Consider the following 15,071-nt stretch of genomic DNA (forward strand, 5'->3'; position numbering starts at 1 on the left):
GCAGACTAAAACAGATCTAAAGTCCATTGAACCCAGACAGAGTACCCTCTGCAGTTTCAGATAACGAATCCTATTTGGCCCTTTTCTAGATAAAATTATAGGTCCATGAATGGCTGAATTGGGTTAAAAAACTAACCTCAACTCACATCTTCCCCAGAATTCATCTCAGAGTTTACATGTCTATTTTTCCTGAGATTTTCTTACTGTTCACATCAGCTTCTTCCTGTGGGGCCTGCAAACACACTCCAGGAAAGAAGCTTGCCAGGATATAAGAGAAATCTCACGAGAAATTCTGTTGTTGGTTCATTTCCAGGAAAATTCTGCAGACTCAAGACATACAAGTAAATTTCTTCAAACTGGGGAGACAATACCTGTGGTATCTCCAACAGCAACAGTGATCACTTCCTGTAAGTTGCTCTTAATAGTCTCATTTCTCAGATCCTGCTTGGACGTGAAAACATCATTTCCAGGCCGAGTAGCACAATCATATGCAAGACTTAATCTAAAATACTGAATTTGTTTGAGTTTTACAGAGGGCTGCAGATATCTTGCTTGGAATTTAAAGAAAATTAGAGGATGAAGAGCCTTTACTCTTCCTCCTTCCCTATTTTCTTGGGCTCAAGACCCAGGTGTTTGTGGGTGTAACAGGAATGGGTTGTTCTGCTTGGGCCCAAGTCTGTGGTTCCATAAACATTTCTTTAGCAACACGATTAACCTAATTAGCTGCTGTGCTAGGAGTAAGGCAGATCTCCTGAGAATGTGTATGGGATAAACAAGGGTCTCAGAAGAACCACCACACTGAACAGGGAGCAATTCAGCATACTCAATGAGAAACTGCAGTACTAGCAAAGAGGAAAATGGAGAGGACAGGAAGGCACCTGAAATCCAGGAGAGATTTCCTCAGGACAGAAACCAAAGTAAGATATCTCTGTCTGATTGTGGTCCACAAGCTCAGAATGCTCTTGCAACACCAGAATGTCATCTTTCATCTTGACAAGACCTACCTAAAAAGAAAAAAATACCACCAACATTGAGATGGGTCATTACAGAAAATCTCCAAGTAGTAACCACAACTCAAGTTTCCCTAATCCTAATACCAAGACACAATCTGTCCTCACATGCTCTGTTACTTTGCCTAACAAATTATACCATACACAGACACCCTTTTCTGGACCTAGCTGCCTCATGGGAGAGGTTACTGGTGGCAGCTGAAGTATCACCACCTTGGTTCAGCTTACATTGCAGGTGATAGCCAAGACCAATTAGAAAACACTCCCACAACCAGCTCTCTTAGCTTGATCAAGAGCTCTGCTGTGTTCCCTAGCACACAGGCAGTGTGCTCAGCAGAGAGCCCAGCACTCCCACTGCACACTGTGTGTGCTACAAACATCAGCCAAAGTAGGCTCCTCAGGGAAGACAGATGGAGGAATTCCACCATCTCCTCCTGATCATGTTTGGATAAGTCCTGGGCAATGGACTGCTCTGATTTGAAGCTTTCTAGATAGTTACAGTGCATTTCAAATACTCTTTTTTAATTATTATTATTCAAGGATTTTCATTTCTGAGACAGGTACTAATCTTTCAGAACACACTCCTTGGACACACACTCCCCCTCCCTTCAGTACAACATTAGGCAAACAAACTCAATTTTTTCTATCTATTTACCTTTTTCCTTGTCTTTACTGGTTTTTACCAAGTTTCTAGCCCTAAGTGTAATCCATTTTACTTTCAGTGATTGTAAGAAAGCATACCCATAGTAGAATTAGCTCCAGTAAGATTAACATCTGACCTAATGCCAACTGAAGACATGAGATCCTCCTGTTTCAGTGGAGTGGGGAACCAAGCAGAGAGCAAAGCACTCTGCACCTCTTTTTTGACTAAATCCTAGCAGTTTGAAATGCACATAGTTCACTTCAGAGATTAATTTTATACTGAATTATAGAAGGTTAAATTGTTGATACAATCAAAAAAAGGCAACATATCCAGATCAACCAAATCACACAAAAGTTCTGATTTATGAACTATAAACTAGTGTGGCCAAAGAGTTTCCTGATTACAGAAAAAAACGCCACCCTTTTACAGTCTCTTTTAACTTCTTCAAAATGACTTTTTGTTGGTTTACAGTGAGGTAACTGTTGAGTTCATCAGGTCACAGAACCACACGAAGTTGCCGATCTAACCCTAAGTTCTGCAGCCCACAGTCACAAAGATGTCATTTCTGCAGCTGAAAGCAGCTTGTGTGCAACTCCCAGGGAGGAATCCATCACAGCTTCACAGGACCCCTGCTCTCGGGTGTCTGTTTGTAACCTGCATCTTTGCAGTGTAGCAACCACATTTCAACAATAAAACTTGTAGAGGTAATTTGATTTTAGTCTGCCAGCCAGCACTTCATTGCTAATACTTACGATGCCGTACCTATTTGTCTGAGAACATTAGCACTGAGATAATTAACTCTTCTGCTGGGTGTCTGGTTTATGCTCTTCACTGAAAACACATTGCTCCCAAAGAGACATGCCCTGCATATAAGCAAATCTAATCCCTAAATCTCTTATGTGGTCAGTAAATTAAAATCTAGGTTTGTAGCAGTTAAATGAATTCCCTTTTCCTGCTTTTTTTCTCCTTTTTTTGGCACTTTCTAGCAAAACAGTTCACATACAATCACTCAATGGCTGGAAAGTGGGCTTGGCAGAGGGAGCTGAGGCTCAGCATGGCTCCAGTCAAGACAAATGGCTGAATTATTGTGACGTTAGTAAACAGGTAATTAGTTTTGCATGTCATTGTCCACCACCTCAAGCTCATTACCAAAGTCTTACAACACTCTCTTTAAAAATTCAGATCTGTTTGACCTGCTACCAGCTATAGTGCATTTCAAGCACTCATGGATAAAGTGCAATCTTGTCAAACTGAAGACACCTGCTCCCAGCAGGAACACTACTTATGAACTGCCAAGTCTTTTGTTACAGTACCTTGAGAAGCAATGATCTTTCCATCTGGAATAACCAGCACCAACTTGGCTGTGACCACTCTAAAGCAATCTTTGAATATTTATTACCATGTGAAGTACATACAGCTATAAAAGCAGGATGTACACAAATACAAAAAAGGAGAAGACTACTCATGATAAATTTTGCTGTTTGCCACACAAGAGTTTGAAATTCATTTTCTTTGGAAACTGGCTCCTAGTAAAAACTCTCTATTCTTTTTTCTCTACCACCACGTCTGTCAGGGCGAAGCCCACCCCTGTATATATAACTTATTTCACAGCTGACACATATAATTCAACATATCTCCCCTTTCTGTCACTCTCGTGCCCAACAACTGTTGCTGATCTTGGGGTAGATAATTCATGCTATGAATTAATCAAGCTCTGTCCTTGTCTCTCCCCCGAAGCCCCCACTGCAGCCCAGGGCCATACCCAGCATGACACACGGCTCCACTCTGCCAGTGCTGTTAAAAGCTGCCCCTGCTCCCTTCCTCACAAGCTTTGCAGAGGAGTGTATACTGAACTATTTCTCTTTGCTTAGGTTTTTGTTTGATCTAATTTCTTCAGCTATTCATTCTCCTGGATAGTGGACTATGTTCCTCAGTTTACTTCTGATTTACAGCCATGTTTAATCCGTTTTGATCCAAGAAGAGCACTAGCACTGCATAATTCTTCCCTTGTCGTCTTTATTTTGTGAGGGTACAAGTGGTAATTTAAGCTAATTACATTTTAGCACTGTGGTCATTAAAACTCCAGTAAAAGCACAATCTGGGACTTGGGTGAAAGTATCCCAGAATTTAGGTTTATTTCCAGCATTTTATTTGCTTCAGCGCCTTCCACAAGGGCAATGAGAAGTCTGATCAGGAGCTCAATGCTCCTCAGACTTCCAAAAGCAGTTTAATTCAACAACACATCTTCTTGCCCTTAAGAGTCCATTCTGTAGCACTTAATCATATATATGCAAAAGTTGCATTTAGAATTTGGAGCCCACTGTGAGCCTATTTTTCTTGAACTGTTATTTTAAAATGCGCTTTAAATCAATTTTGCAGTAAACATGGGATATGTTTCAATAACAACCATTTTTCTCCTGATTAGTAAATTACTGTTGTTTCCAATGTTTCATTCTAACTACTACTTGCTCAGAGTCACAGGAAAACAGAGCACTTAGTCAAGACAAACTTCCCTTTATTTCCATCTCAGCAGAGCAAGGTCTAGATTACTTTCGGAAAAACAGTTTTGAGCTGACAAAGTGAAAAATGTTGCATAACAGCAAACTTATAACATGGTAAGAAAGTTTTAATAGAAGGATTACCACTTGCTGTTGTAACTAGTTTAAAAGTCCTTTAAGACTCTCTGCTAAGAACAGACGATTATATTTGCAGTATTTATGTAATTTCTATTGGCTGGCTGTGTAATAATTTATGAAAGTTGTGACAGCACAGTGCTTTAATACAGATTAAACTGTATTGAGAGAGGAAAATACAGCAAAATGCCAGTGTGCTGCACGGAATACCAATCCCAGGATCATCTAGAATTTTAAAACAATTCAGTTTGAAAAATACAAATTGTCTTTTCCCAACCATTGAACAATCTCTCTCAAGCACATGTTTTTCTGTGTGGGTATGCATTACATCTGTCTCTTTGCACGATGTTATCTGTATGTCAGACCCCCATTGCACAGGCTTAGGAAGACACGAGCAAGTCATTCATATCATCTTTATCCAGGGACATCATATATCCTTAATGTTATATCATTGTGCATTCAGCATCAGCCATGTGTCTTAAAACTGTTATCACTGCTACTTGTACACATTTCTACTTGTAAAGCTGAGCAATCATAATGCAAGTCTTGGGGGAAGATGAAGGTTTTAACTTTCTAGTTCATGGCAGAACTGTCCAAAACAACTTCAAACAGTTCATAAAAAATGACTGTGATTGTATCAGGGGACTGCAGTGTGAAAAAAAAGTGAGGTCTGTCCTATAGGATAGGTAGAGTCTTTTCAATGACACTCCCATCTACAAGCCTGATAGATACTGGAAATAGGTTTCTCATTGAAGATTTGTATTTAAGACAGTAATTGGATAAGTTAGGTTTTACTTTGGTTTGAGGCTGGTCAAGAATTTCCGCGTCCAGAAAATCAGTTAGCAGATCTAATAAGAAGTAAATCATAAATGCAACTAATGACAAAGATTTCATACCTATGTACACCTGTGAATGCAAACAAAACCGTACATGCAAGCCCTAAAACTTGTAGATCTTGCAAATGCCAATTTGCAAGGTCCCTATTTCAATTAATATCAACTATAATCATATAGTAAACTAGGCATAATAACAGTAATTAAGACCTTGGCCTCTTAAAACACATCAGACACACACACAAGGGCAAAATCCAATTTGGAGAAATATATGGAGCATTCAAGGGTCGATATGGAGATTCTATCTAGGCTACCTAAATAAACAGGCAAATCAACCCTATTTAACAATGAAAGTGTTTTTCTTGAGATCTCAAGAGGATTTCCAATTATTCACAAGTGACTAACCGTGTGCTCCTTTCCCAGATTATAAACGAGTCACCAGAAAATAGCAAGTTTGACAAAATTGTCCACCAGCCCATTAACTGTACAACTCTGCTAAATAGCCAGAGACAAGTCTAAATCTGCCAGAACCAGTGTCTCTCGGGTCTGCCAAGGGGATAGATGTTTCAGCTGCAAAATATCCATTTGCAGCTTGCCACCATCTGGACCTTGGAACCTGAGCACTGAAGGGATGGACTGGCACCGTCCAGCTCAGGAGTGACCCTCTAGTTCTTAGAAAAATCTTTACAGTTAAGGATGACATTACTGAAAGGCAGTCAGGCTTGCTTGCTTGAGACAGCTATTTGTATTCACAAAAAGAAAAAAATATTTGACCTGTATTCCTTCAAAAGTCTATTTGTTATGTAATTCTAAAGATTAACTAAACATACTGACAGCTTTAGTTGTTTTCTGTTAAACCTTCTGAGGCCAAACAACTGTGATTTTTCACATGTGTAGGTTTACAAGTAAATTCAGCTCACCTCATCTGATTTTAAGTTCATTCACCCAAATTACACAAAAGAGAGATGCAAACAGATAATCTGGAAAGAGGCCTGTGAACAGTTATATGAAATTAGACTGGGCTCATGGGGAAGACTGGAATGCAACCAACAAGGATGTGACATGTGACACAGTGGCGCAGCAAATTATTACCGTGGTTTCAAACAACCGGGCACATCAATTGATACAGTAACTCACAAACTGATCAGAGTAGGTCTAGTCTGTAACATGCTCCAGCTGGTAAACAATCTGAGCATATTTTTTAAAAAAATTTCAAAACGGCACTGAATTTTTTCAAAAAAGAATCACAAATCAGTCAAGTAGTCTCTACCTCTTAAAGATTTGTTTTCTACAAAGTATGGAAGGAGAAAAAAACCACCTCAGAACCTTGATTTTTTGGAAGAAAACATAATACTGCATGCTTTGAGTTAAAGCAACATATGAGATTGAAAAAAAGGGGACAAAATGACTACAGCCTGCACTAAGAAATATTACTATAAAGGAATTTTTGCCCAAAACTACAATTTTTTGGATGTTTTTAGAAATGTATTTGTTTGCACTACTGTTATGAAGACAGGATTACAAGGCCATGCTTACCTCCTTTTTTGGATTGGCTGAATACAAATTTTTTAGATCAGTGCTGCACCCTTCAAGCACAGAGTTCTGTGAAGCTTATCCTTTTTGTAATACCCCTAGAGAAAACTAACATACAGAACATTGTTTGAGGTTATGTTGCAGCACATTCTGACTTGTGAGTCTGCAAATTGGGGTTTTTTCATCTTATATAAGATGATTCATAATCAATTATGGTTCTCATATCAAAGGCTCCTCATTTCTTCAAACCATCAGATCCAGAGCCATTACCATCAGCAGCAGGCATGCTTAGAGTTCTTCTTTTTAAGTCTTATGAAATCAACCTGTCTCTACTTGTTATCCCCGAAAAAGCACCGTTCAGCCTCCTTTGAGGCTCATGCTTGACCCCAACACCAATGAAACAAGAAGAAATCCTTCCCTTAGAGCTGAAGTTTCTTCTCAAGCTATCAGACAAGTCATAGACAGTCTCTCCAGAGCTGAGTACTAGCAAACAACATCACTCTTCTCTGCTCTGAAGGAGGCATACATAGACATGTGGGTCAGGCATGCAAATTCATGTTATTAGCTATAGGAATATCATCCCAAGTTTACTTCCTTAAGCACTACAGATCTTAAGAATTGCCTTTGGAGTTCGGGGGGATGATTCTATATTTTAATTCACTCATTTACAAACTTGGACTGCTGAGCCTTCTTTAACCACCTAAATTCATTCACCTCTTCACTGATGATGCCTTTCCACTCACTGACAAAATCTTAGATTCATGAAGCTTTTAGGAACCCATTTCCAGGTAATAGGACTTCAAACTTTCGGAAAAGGGCCATGGCCCTAAGAAGGGCTAAGCACAAGATCTTGTTCCAGAGGACAGGCACTCACACAGTGGCTGGTTTGTGTAGATTATACCTTTTCCTGCCTTTAAGAAGCAGTTCTTTATTTATTGGCAAATGCTAAGCAGTGATTGAAAAGAACAGATACTGCCCTTTAGGGCCCTTTGGCCTTCCTCTAAAGACATATTATTAATTTCTTTAATTATCACAGTGACAGAAAAACTTGGTGAAATATTTAAAAGGCAGAGGGAAGAAAACGTGTTATGCTCACTTAGGACCACTTGAAAACAGATTATTCTGAAGAGGGAAAGAGAATCATTGGACATTTAAATAATTAATTTTAGCAAATATATTCAATAGGAAACAATGTAACATTTCGACTGATTCAGCACAACCAGCTTTCACTGATGAGCTTCTAAACTGCTATTGCTAAATTGCCATTTGCAGGAATTTTAGCACAGCACATTGTAACTCACCGGTCAGTCATGTACCCCACGCACCAGACAGAGAACTAAGATACAAACAGCCTGCTAACAGCCTGGCTATGATAATTAGATAGAATGCAAACAAACACAGAACTTCTATCATTTCCATCTCTGCAAGCAGCTCCCCTGTTTATAAAATATTAAACCCTGGGCATTTATTTTAGATAGTTAAGATTTACAGCAAATCCTCCAACATATTGTTGAGCAGTAATAGGTTTCTGTGGTTGAAAAGCAGAAAGCATAATTCCTCAAGCTTCATTGTTTTGCTAAAAATGAGAAAATTAGAAGCAGTAGTGTAGGTCAGACTGCTCTTACCAGTGTTTTTATCAGAGCAAGAAGGCAGGATGAGAAGCAGCTTTTGCTAATTCAGATGAGCCACATCTATTCTCTGCTGCAAAGAGTCAAAAACAGACACAAGGTAAAAAGTAAAAGAAGCAACTTCTAGTCAGTGTCTCTCCATGCTTAATTTTTTTTTAGATGAAGTGTATTTGTAAAACATATATTTTTGTTTCCATAAGTGATATTAGCCATATACTGCAATCTCAGCTCACTCAAGCTGAGTAAGGTTAAAAAAGGGAGCTCCTTCCAAAGACGTTCCCGCTGCAAGAGCTCCAGAGTCTGGTAAGCAGCACATTTTGTCAACTATGTATCAGTTTAAAATGCATGGGGTTTGTGATGTTATGCTGACAAACAGGCAGTTGTGATTCTTCTATATGAAACATTATTTAACCTACATCCCAGCAAATTGCCTGTCCCTGGAGCTGCAATTTTTCACACGAGCCATAAAGGCATTTCTGAGCCTTTGAGTTCAGCCCCCAATTCTCATGGTACCTTGTGTGGGAAAAGAAGCTGTACCTCCCAATTTCCTCCCAGGTCCCAGCTGACGATTACTTTCTCTCTGACTACTTTCCTCCCAGTATTTTGAGTTTAACGTTATGTTTTTCCATTTTGATTTCTATCACATTTTGTTTTGTTTCAGTGTGCTCTGCCAAACAGTGCTCTAACTTGACAGAGCGGATGTAATCTATATATAGTTTGCATATTGATTCCTGAGTACTTCGGGATCCTTCAGGCAGAAGGTTATCACAATATAAGGTTCCTTCCTCTGTAATTTAGGGTAACTTTTAAAAAAGACAGAGCTCAGTTCAGTCCAGATGTTTATCCAAACTTTTAAATCTCTAATGTCTGGAAATGCAGAAGGAACAGGTATTTTGAGAGACTTTCAGTACCACTTAATACCAATTTAGAGAAACTACCATATCATCCTAATAGCACCTACCATTTCTGTAGGAATTTATAAAGATGAATCACCACAACATAGTCCTTTGCAGTATTATCCCCATTTTATTATTGAGGAAAGAGAGTGTCTGATATCACATTATACCATTAAGTGACCTGCTCTTTCCATTTAAAAAGAATAGCAATGAAAGATGCAGAAACTATTACTGTAACTTCTCCAGCTTTTGTATGGTGAAATGCTGTTTAAATATTTAGATCCTGCAAATTCTTTTTGTTAAAAAAGCAGGCCTCTGAATAATCAAAGTGACACTGTTTTGACTCTGCTGTGACTTCACAGCAATTTTCAATTTATTGCAATCTTGATCATGGTAGAAAAGTGAGCTGAATGAAAAAATAAAGACACCTGTCACTGTTCACTATTTCCCATGCAGCCTCGAATGTGCAATCCTATCATTTAGATAAGGCATCAACTTCTTGAAATCACAACCATTCTCCATAGAAAAATAACAAGGTATTCACTATGTCTGTATCACAGACTGCAATACAGTCCATTATTTAATCGACTGAAACACTTCCTAGTTCCTGGTTTCCATGAAAGCCTGGTGGGGTTGGAAAATTCAAAAGTTTTTTTTTATTTTGGTGGGGTGTTCTGGGGGGTTTTGTGTTCCTTGAAAAACCTCAGCCTTCATGACTTACACCCCAGGTACTAGAGAACCACAGGGAAAGCACTGTATGAAAAAATATTTTTGTATCTCTTTCTGAAATCTTCAGGACCTAAGCCCAAAAGATGCTGTGTTAACTTCACTAATCACAGAAGCCAGAAAGAGCAAACAAACAAACAAACAAAAAAAAAAGGTTAAGCACCATTTTGGACTTAATTCCAAATAAAGATGTACGTGTCATATAAAACTATCTATATACAACCCAGAAAAAAAAAATCTACAGTAAAATAGGCTCTGCAGAATTAACTGAGTACCAGTTTGGCTCTGCTTCACATTCAGCAGAGTCATCTAAGGAGGAACTGTTGATGAAAAATCTGCCACAATTCTGCTTCCAACTCCCAAGAGTCACAACCTGGGACTTATCCCAAAACACTGTAGTATGGACTTCATGGTAACTACACTCCAAATTGTGAAAGATAAATCTTTCTGTGTTAACCAAAGCATGACTTCCTGTCAAACACTGATGGAACCATCATGGTTCCATAACTATCATTGTCAAGTTGGTATTTTCCAGTGGAAAAATTCTTCAGTCAAGACCATTTTGAGATTTTACCTTCTGGAAGAAAACAATTCCCAAGAAATGGATCACAACATCCCAGTTTGGACCTCTGCACAAAACTGGAGAGGGACCAAAAGGGACTTTCATTGTATCAGTTCTGTAGCTGGACAGAAGAATTAGTGTCATGTGTTATATAACAATGTAAGTGAAAAGGAATTTTACATTCATCTGGATTTTATCAAAAAGTCTTAATTCAGAATTCCCATGACACGATCAATAACAATAACTAAATTACTGAATATTGTATCACTGTGTTAAAAAAAAGATTTAAATATAATTAGTAAAGAAGCAAATAATATGAAATTTCCCATGTGATGCTTCTATTTCAAATATATTCACCAATTTTGTAGTAGCAACTCTGAGACCAAAACGCAGCAAAAGCGTGGTAGCCTCAGCTTCAAAGAGTCTGGCCCATCTCACATTTCAGTAGTCATAGCAAGAATAGCTCTTTTCTCCTTTCCCTTGAATTTGTGGAAGACAGGTATCATCAGAATTGGGCACTCCCACACTAAAATCTGTGGTTTGTGTATTCTCTTCGTTTGTATGTGCAGAGATACTTCTACACATAATTAGGAAGGAAGACTAGGTGAATTCTAGACATCGAAAGAGATGCAGAAAAGTCAAAGTTGGCAAGATGGTAAAGATAGAATTCTATAGCTTCACTGGCAGGGTTACATGATACAGTAGCATATGGCAGCAAAGGACTAGATTCCATCAAGGAGTCTGGTCTAGTTCCTACCTTACATCTTAGTGATAAAACACTCACAAAAAATTATGGAGGGGGATTTAAAAGAGCTAGGAGAGGAAGACTGCAGGACACTGAAGTATTATTCTCCCCAAACCTTTATTCTTTTCATCATCAAACAGTTGCATCTTCTGCTCTCCACTCAACATGTCTGATAAATAGGAGCTAGACATGAACAGTGATGTTCAAATACCCACAGCTAATTACTACTTTCATTCTTCAAGAATTAACTGCATGCCCACATACTACTGTTTCTGGAGGGTACTAGGAGCTTTTAAGAGTCAAGGTAGAGAAACTGAGGGTAAGTCTAGCAGATTTGCTAATTTTAGTAGACAAATAACAATTCTCCTGGTTGAAGATAACTTGTAATTCATCAATAGTATTGTTTGTTACTGCTTTCCAGCCTGAATCAGATCATGACAAGCTGTAGCTTAACCCTATGGAGTCCCACTACTGGACATCTTCACAGTTACACAGTGAACAGAAGGATCATTGCATTATTACTGTAAGACCAAGGAGGAGCCCAGGCTCTGCACCTCCATTTTCCATAGGGAGTCATTAAGGTTCCTACAGGGGTTCGCTCTCAACAACTGCATTGACATGACAGGAGAGGGTTTCACTTGTCAAGCACCTTTACACTGACCTCACCACTAAACAGGAAAATGAGTACCTCACAGTTTGTTTTCTGTTCTGGAAGAGATATCAACAATCAGTCTACGTAGGAGAGAAAAAAATGCCTTGCAAACAGAGAGTGAAGCAAACCCTCAGAAACTGCATATGGTATCATGTTAACTTCAATGACAATTCTTTGTGGCAGGACACATCCTCGTGTGTAATGTACTTTCTAGGCACAACACAAACTGGCCAGGGGTATTATTTTGATTTCTAGAAAGGGCAGTTGATAGAGATGAGAATCAGGGCTGTTAGCAGAGGAGACAGCAGCACTGACCCACATATTTTAACAAGGATGTGTGCACACACAGGATAATTCTGGTAATTCACATCAAAGTTACATGCACAAGAGGTGTGGAACAGGGCAGATGATGGTAATTGAACATGAAGACTACAGCAAAACATTTTCATAGTGTGTTTGAAGACATCAGAATAAGAGGTTTTAAACACATACACGATGAGTGAACTACTATTTTAATCACCCTCCCAAGAATTCTACAGTCTGTGTTTGGAGGCAGATTTCAAATCTGTTACAACCTAGTTTAAATTGCATTAGACAGAAGTGCCTCCTATCCACAACCAGTGTTTTGTTGCATACCATTCAGCTTCCTAGCAGGCATGGCACTTGAATTTTGCTGGCAGAACCTGTCATTGTCACAAATGTACTGCTACTTACTGATAGTATGAACAATGTATTTTCATCTTCCATGTTATGAAGGAACATGACATCCAGAATTGTGGCATTTCTTAGTTTCATGTAACAGAAGAAAAGCTGTTGAATATTATGGATCCCTCACACAAGAAAAGGGTACTGTTCAGATTCCTTTTGAGGAAGGATTTAGTATGTGTGATACAATCCATGATACAGGTATAGAGAACACACATGGGCCTCATTTTCCACTGCAAGGGGCAAATCTAGAGAAGCAGTCTGAAATTGCTGCTGAGATAAGCAGCAGATACTGGGCAGCATCCAGGCAGATAAAGCTACAGCATTATCTGAAGCAATATTGCCAGTGTCATTCTGGAACAGTGACTTTACCTACCACCAGTAGAGAAACACAGTAGATTGAATACCTCTCTAGCTGCTTCATGCACTGCAAGACTGCTCTAATTGCATAGCTGTAAATCCTCCATGAAAAGGGAAACCCTGGGCAGAGAAAGCCAACACAAGAGACATTGGACACCTGCTTCCATCTCTGCCTTGGTTGATTTGGCTTATTGTGAATAGTCATGTGAGCATCTTTCCATCTCCTCTGTCTCTGGCCACTGCCTACCCTCAATCCTCGTGCAGACTCCAATTTAAACACCAAGCCATGAGGTGCAGCAGCAGTTGCCCTGGAAGATGATCCTTATGAGAGTGTACCCCAATGGTATAAGTGTTATGTGTTCTCCCTCAAGACAAGCTAGAGATATGATTTCATCTTTTAGTGAAAAAGCAGCCTCATTTTAATAATAGTTAATGCAGTTAGATTAAAAAAAATCCTCAGTCCTCTCTCAGTATTTTCTAGAACTAATTCTCTTACTATTCTGGTTTATCCCACTGTTTTGCTATTGCTCTGTTGGCTTTTTATCTTGCTAGAACAAATTTAAGACTTTTTATTTAATTGCTCTTATTAATATTCATATATTAATGGAACACATTTATTATTCAAGTTGATAACAATGTCTGTCTTCCAACAGCCTTAATTCAGAGAAGGAAGATCCCACTGAAATCAGAATGACATTGTTAAAAGGCAAAACATCACTTGTTTTGTTTCCAGCAATTTTGGACCTTTTCCGGGTCCAGCAACATTACATGTATTCAAACAGCAGTAGAAATGATGAACAATACCCATTAATTGCTCCTCCTTGCCAAGTTGTCAGTACAACATTTCAGTAAGCCCTTCTCCAACTCCCTGCTTCTACCTTCAAACAGACCTTAGACTTTGGAAGTCTGACAACAGAGTGGATTAAAATACAAAGAGAAAAACTGACCCAGAACAAAAGGAAAAAGCCACGCTTAACGAGAATAGACAAAGAACAAGCCAGGCTGACAGAGATGTCAAACAAGTCCTGCCTCACATTTACATCGCAGGAAAGGAGAATGTTGACCTTAAAAAGGGGGTAGGAAGACGTTTTTAATTTTCAGTTTCCCAGTGAGACTGGGAAGCCGGGCACTGGCAGCGCATCCCATAGAACAGGAAGGTGCTGCCACCTGCAGGTGTCAGTGCCAGGAGGGCCCCAAATCACAGCCCGGGGTCCCCACTACGGGTGCAAACAGCTCCCTCGCACCGCCCGGAGACCCACAGTGACGTGGTACTCGCCACAGGGACGCTTCGTCCTCTTTCTTAGCCTTAGCATCGTTATTCCTGTTGTCCAGAGAGCAATACAGGCACATAAATCAGCACCTTCTGCACGAATGAAAATTAAGAGTCTTTGCTTTGTGGCCTTTAGAGCATAAAGATCAACAGCAGGAAATACAAGACCTCTTAAAATCCTCACTGCATGACACTTCCACTCCCGTGATGCAAAGATTAAAGTAAGTCATTCTTGTAAATAAGTCCATGAATCCTAATCTAAGACCATCATGTCAACATTCATGAGATGTCAGAATGCCTCACATTGCTGTGCTTTTAGCTTGCAAGTTACGGAATTTTGCACTTTTAGCTTTATTATGCTTATCCTTAGTCCTAAGGTGGGTTTATAAACATAGTTGTTTACAAGAGCTCAAGAAAGGGTAAATGGAGAAAATATTTAAGATGGATCAAACAGTACAAAAAAGCTTGGCACAACAGAGGAGGAAAGTAGTCCATTACCACGGTTCACACAGAATCAGGCGTTTGGCAAATAATGTCTATATTCAGGGAACACATTTGGAAGGACTCAGCTTTACAAATCTCTCAGTGAAATATGAAAAGTGTTACCTCCTAAGTCTAGATAGTTTACAAGTTTATATTCCCATGGCCATGCAACAATAGTAGTAAATACAAAACATAACAAAACAGGAAGCTTTAGGAAAAAAACACCCCACTTCTTTTTATCAGAGCCTTTTTCTCTGAACAGTGTATTTGACTTTTTTTTTTTAATCGGAGTGTAAATATTGTATTATGTTTATTCAAGGATACTCCCATCAGCATGCCAAACAGCAACAACTTTTTGACTAGGGACACAGTAAACCTACAATGTCTGCCAA

General features: G+C 39.1%; 1 long non-coding RNA gene across 1 annotated transcript in view; it reads right to left on the minus strand.

Moving 5' to 3' along the window:
* Nucleotides 1-675: 675 nt before the first annotated feature.
* LOC135420887 (uncharacterized) overlaps nt 676-15,071 on the minus strand; it is a 51,818-nt gene continuing 37,422 nt past the window's right edge. The window contains exon 3 of the long non-coding RNA XR_010433764.1: nt 676-1,004. This is a non-coding gene — a long non-coding RNA (uncharacterized LOC135420887). The remainder of the gene's footprint in view (nt 1,005-15,071) is intronic.

The sequence above is a fragment of the Pseudopipra pipra genome, chromosome 12 (genome assembly GCF_036250125.1).
Source record: "Pseudopipra pipra isolate bDixPip1 chromosome 12, bDixPip1.hap1, whole genome shotgun sequence".
Lineage (NCBI taxonomy): Eukaryota > Metazoa > Chordata > Aves > Passeriformes > Pipridae > Pseudopipra > Pseudopipra pipra.